The sequence below is a fragment of the Panthera onca genome, chromosome B4 (assembly GCF_046562875.1).
Source record: "Panthera onca isolate mPanOnc1 chromosome B4, mPanOnc1 haplotype 2, whole genome shotgun sequence".
NCBI lineage: Eukaryota > Metazoa > Chordata > Mammalia > Carnivora > Felidae > Panthera > Panthera onca.
This window is the reverse complement of record NC_138345.1, coordinates 46,931,417-46,936,464: the sequence shown is the minus strand read 5'-3', so window position 1 is coordinate 46,936,464 and position 5,048 is coordinate 46,931,417. Positions and strand designations below refer to the sequence as shown.

The window sequence follows — 5,048 nt, the reverse complement described above, 5'->3', positions numbered from 1 at the left end:
CAGGAGTTAAATTATGTGGGTTAACTGAGTTGATACTCTAGGTCCGGAAATGCACGAAAGGCGTAGACAGTGAGAAATTTAGGAATCAAACGGATCTGAGTGCATTCTGCCTTTGTCACTTACGACCTGTGTGATCACTGGTGAGTGACCTTACTTCTTTGAGCTTAATTCCACCATCTGTAAATTAAAGCTGGCTATTCTTACTGGCCATGGGAGTTAAATAAGAAAACGTTTGCAAAGCACTTTGTGTTGCAATCATGTATAACAGATCCACAGTAAGTGGTCCTAAATGTTTTAGAAGACAATAATATACCTTTAAGGACTTAGAAATCACCTAGCCCAAACCTCTCACTTTTATACAAGAAGAAACTGAGCATCATAGAGGTGAAATCAGATTCCCAAAGGGTCTCTGAAGTCCCCTGTTGGAAGGCACAGTTATCACGCTTACTCACAAAGGATATTTTCATCATTCTGTGCCCGGCATGGCATCCACATTGCTCATGGCCCTGGGGCCCCAGGACTTCTCTTCTGGACACACTGCCCAGCCCCTGATGAAGGACAGATGCTCAGCCCTGAGCATCAGCCACCGAGATGGTGTTCTTTTCCTGCACTGATATCATCAGTCACATCATGTGGCACTACTTTAATTGCTGTCCTATTTTTGGAAAAATAGATGGCTAAACATAAGCCATTTTTTCTTAGCATTTTTTTGGTTACTGAAGCAAAGTACTCAGTAAATAAGGCCTGATTTGCATGACATTTTGCATGAATAGCGATGTTGAATGAACAAGGTAACAGACTTTGAACTTTTGTAGGCATTCTATTCAATTTTAAAATGGTTTTTTTTTTTGTTAATTCCCAGTAGATTTCCACTGACATTAAAATCAACCACAATTTGGGAGGCCTCTGGTGGCTACAATGAGAAAATACAAAAGCAATTATAAGCCTGTGCGTGTTTGTTTAGCTAGGTGAGGCATGCCTTTACTTATGCACATTTGACTATGCAGATTTTCGAAGCATGGGGACCCGGGTTCCACTCCAAACCCCAGGCAGCATCAAAGTTTTAGGCATTATCAGGGTCTTTCTGGGAGCCAAAGAGGACTCATGCTGTGTTTTCCCAGGTCAGAACTGGTTCAAACGATGCCCACAGAAATTCAAAGGCAAGACAACACTGGAAAGGAGAAATAACCACCACTATTACATTCTAGAGGTAGCAATGTATTCCAGTTTGGGCCTGTGTACTAACTAGACAGCACTCTCCACCTAAAATAACTAAATAAAAGATTTTGGTGTCTTTTCCACAGAGCACAATCCGAATGTCCCATCACTCAAGAAACTTGCCCAGTGTGACTGTTCACATAACTCACCCCAGGGCATAATTGTACAGCACGGCAGTGATGAATGACTAGGAGAGAGCAAATAGAATAGAATAATAATTCTACTCTGGGCTTAAATAATGCTTTTCCTCCCCAGAGGTCTGAGGGTTTTCATATAGATTCGAAGGTAAGGGTGGGTATTATTATCCCCATTTGTGGATAAGGAAATAAAAATGTTAAGTTGTCTGTTCCGAGACTTAGAATAAAAGCCTATTCCAGGTGAGTAATAACCTTTGACATTATCTCTTTTCTCGGATGAAGAAACTGAGGTCAGGATGGTGATACGACTTTTCCAAGACTGTATCATTAGTGGCCAAATAACACCCCTGACATGGAGCCAGAAACAAACATTAAGCTTCTTGCCAGCCCGGTAAATACCTGCACCATTTTCAAGTCCAGCTTTTCCAGAAACATAGCACCAAAACAGGCTTCCCATCTAGCCAATCGAGGGCCGAGTCTCCCTGGGGTCAGCAGGGTCGTGGTCAGAGATAATGTCTGCTTCCAGAATCCCGGGGTGGGGGAGGTATTTTGCATTAAGAGTAGGTTAACACAGTTACTGGAGAGCTCTCACAGGAGTAAACTTGCCCAAAATTTATATGCAGAAGTCCCCTCTCCATATTATAAGAGCATTCAGATTTCCTGCCCAACTCTGTCTTTCCACCATTACCATAGTCGTCCATATCCCATAAAAGATGAGATGCTGCCGAATGTGGGAGGCGTCTCAGTGGATACCTGCCCCCAAGGATTCTCTCCTCTACACGTGCCCCCTCCTTCCTGGGCTTTCAGGCACCATGATACGTGGCCCAGACATCCAGCCCGTGGATAGCCCCATGAGGATCTGGATTCCTCTGAGGATGATGCTCCAGGGTCCTGGTGTGACATGAGGCAGCAATGGCTGGGCACTGCTCTGGGGCTCTTGGGCAGCAAGAGGCCGGGGTGGCGGGGGGCAGGGATGAGACGTCACAGGCCGCAGAAGAATGGGCGTTGTGCTACACGAGGGAAAGGAGCTGTCATGGCGCCTTCTCTCTGGGCAGCTCTATCAGAACAGTAGACAGAGGTTTGAGAAGAGGTTGCAGCCACCAGAACCCATGCTATCCCTGCCTATCTTCCTCCCACCAACTTCCTCCACATGCTCCGGCTGCCCTGGGGCAGCTGCCTGCAGTCTGTGGTAAGCTCTGTCTGTTCCTACTGCCAAGAAAAGGTAGAAAACACCTGACCTCCAGCCCCCTGCCCCATGACCCCCACTTACAACCTCCTGATTCGGCCCAAACCCATTGCCCTTGCTTACAAGAGAAAGGAGGGTTGCTCTTGAGATTACACACCAGGCCTTTTTCTCTCGGATCCAAATGTTCCTCCCAAGGTCCTGCATCAGGAGTAGATCCTACTTAGCAGAAATGGGGATGATAAAGAGTTTTAGTTCTAAATCACAGTATGTTCTCAGATACAAGGGCATGTATGACATCACCAATAATTCAGATATCATATAAATATTTACCACACAAAGCCACTCTCCAGGGGAACAGAAGAGAAATGATGAGGTACATGGAGACGTCAACTGAATTCTGTCACCCTGCTAGCAAGTGCTGGGGTCAGCTCACCCCACTTTGGTCCCTTTGATCCCCAGGTAGGTTTCCTCAACAGGGGATTTTGTCAAACTTCTTAGGACGTGTAGCTTTTGTGTGGGATGCCCTTGACCTCTGAACTTCGGTGACATGTGCAGCTACTATGTCCCCCACCCCATGTCCAGGTTCCCACCCAGCAGTCAGCCACAGCAGCGCTGGCACGCACAGAGCCCAGCGCTCAGTTCCGGGTTTCTCGGGAACCGAACACGTAAGCGGACATTCATGGACCACGACACCTGCTTTCCCTTCCTCTCCCTCCTGCTGTCCACACTTGGGCCACTTCCCTGCTTCTTAGCACTTCAGACGGAGGACGTGAAGGAGTAAACGTGAAATTCTGACAACTCGATTTTGCTGTTTTCCGGAAGCCATGGCGAAACATGAGTTGCCAAACAAGGCAAAACCACTGGCTATTGAAATCTGTAGATTTCAGTTGCCCTTATTTCCTCACAGATAAGTGAGAACTGACAATAAAGTTATTTTCTCTTCAACTTTCTTCCGGAAAAAAAAAATTATTTCTGATGCCAGCTTCATGGGGGTGGACCAGGACCCATAAAAAATCCACGGCTTCTGGCAAGCACCAAGAACTCGAAGCTTGGGGAGTGAGGCCACAGACCAAAGACAATCCCCGAAGGTCTCTGGGGCCACAGGGAGGCTGGGCCCACCTCACCCTTCCTCAGTGTGGGTCCATGGCATCCAACGTCAGCCCCAGCCCACTCTTGCCATACAGGCTTCACCCCCTCCCCCTCACCTGGTCACACTGGCCTCTCACTGCCCCTGATCACGCCTCCCCCTCTCCTGCCCTCACCCCCTCTTCCCGCTAGGCCCCTGAAAGTCCTTTCCCAAATCCAAGCCTTCAAGGCCTGGCTCAAGTCCAAGAGCACCGCAAAGACCTCAAGACAATGCCGGTTGGTCAGCACTGCTTTGAGCCCTCCACCACGACCCCATCTTTCCTCTGGGCGCGTCCTGTGGGCAAGTCACCCTCAGGAAGCTCAGACGGGCACCAAGGGGAAGAGTAGCAGGAGCCCTGTGCTTGGGCTGGGCCCAGCCTGCTGCAAACCCAGTCTCTGTCATCTCCACAAGTGAAGCCCGCCTCGGTGTCCTCTTCTGTAAAATGAGACTGGAAATAGAATCTACCTTCTCGATTTATTTTGAAACCGAAATGAGAGAAGACTTTAAAGCACTTGGCACAGGGCCAGGCAAAAAGTAAGTTCTGGGAGCATGGCGGCTAGGAGCATCGCTGGCAACGTCCCTACCACCCCAGTCACAGCACAATGCCTGGTGGGCCGCCACTGGCGGCACATCGTGCCAGGAGACGCCCAGGGTTTTGTGGCTTGTACCTTGGTGCCTAGGGTTTTGAGTACACCACCTCTTAGGTGTTTGCACGATTCCTCTCTCCCGGCAAGATGCAGACTCCCCTTCAGGACTCAGGAGCACAATTCGCCCTTAGTGATCCAGGACCACGCTGTTACTGGTCCAGCTCAGAACCTGCTCCCTCTCCCCTTAGGCTGACTTCATCTCAGGAGAGCCTTGACTCTCCTGCAAATAGATCACCAGGAGACTTCGGAATTTTAGATATTCCCAGACCTGTCAGAGTCTTTAGACTTAAGGCAGGCATCTCCTCCCACTTCAGTTACAATTAGAATTCAATTACACGCCCTTCAAAATTGACAGTTCATAGCTCTGGAACGTTAGGAAAAACGACCACTGCCACCGCTCTGCCCTCCCTCCACACCTCCCCCTACCTCCTTTCTCTTCTTTCCTAGCGTCTGCGGGCTGCCTGCAGCTGCCCTGACCGCCCCAGGCTGGCGACCCCTCCCTCCCAGACGGGCTTTGCAGACAGCGCCACCTTCTGGACGCAGACTCAGTTGCACCTTCCCCTTCCAGGAGAAGGGGTTGTATGTAGGCCACGAGCCCGCCTAGGGTGAATGGTCCTTAACCTCCTGGTAACGCTGCATTAACTGGACAGTTCTATTGCAGTTCTGCAATAGTTAATATTTTCCTTTTTAAAAATTTTTTTAAAGTTTATTTATTTTGAGAGAGAGAGAGAGAG

The 5,048-nt window shown here is 48.9% G+C and overlaps 1 long non-coding RNA gene across 1 annotated transcript; it reads right to left on the bottom strand.

Moving 5' to 3' along the window:
* Window positions 1-812: 812 nt before the first annotated feature.
* On the bottom strand, window positions 813-4,611 carry LOC132660362 (uncharacterized). Its single transcript, XR_009601739.3, has 3 exons — window positions 4,336-4,611; window positions 2,665-2,757; window positions 813-2,412 (listed from the first exon to the last, which is right to left on the bottom strand). It is a non-coding gene; the product is annotated as an uncharacterized LOC132660362 (long non-coding RNA).
* Window positions 4,612-5,048: the final 437 nt, after the last annotated feature.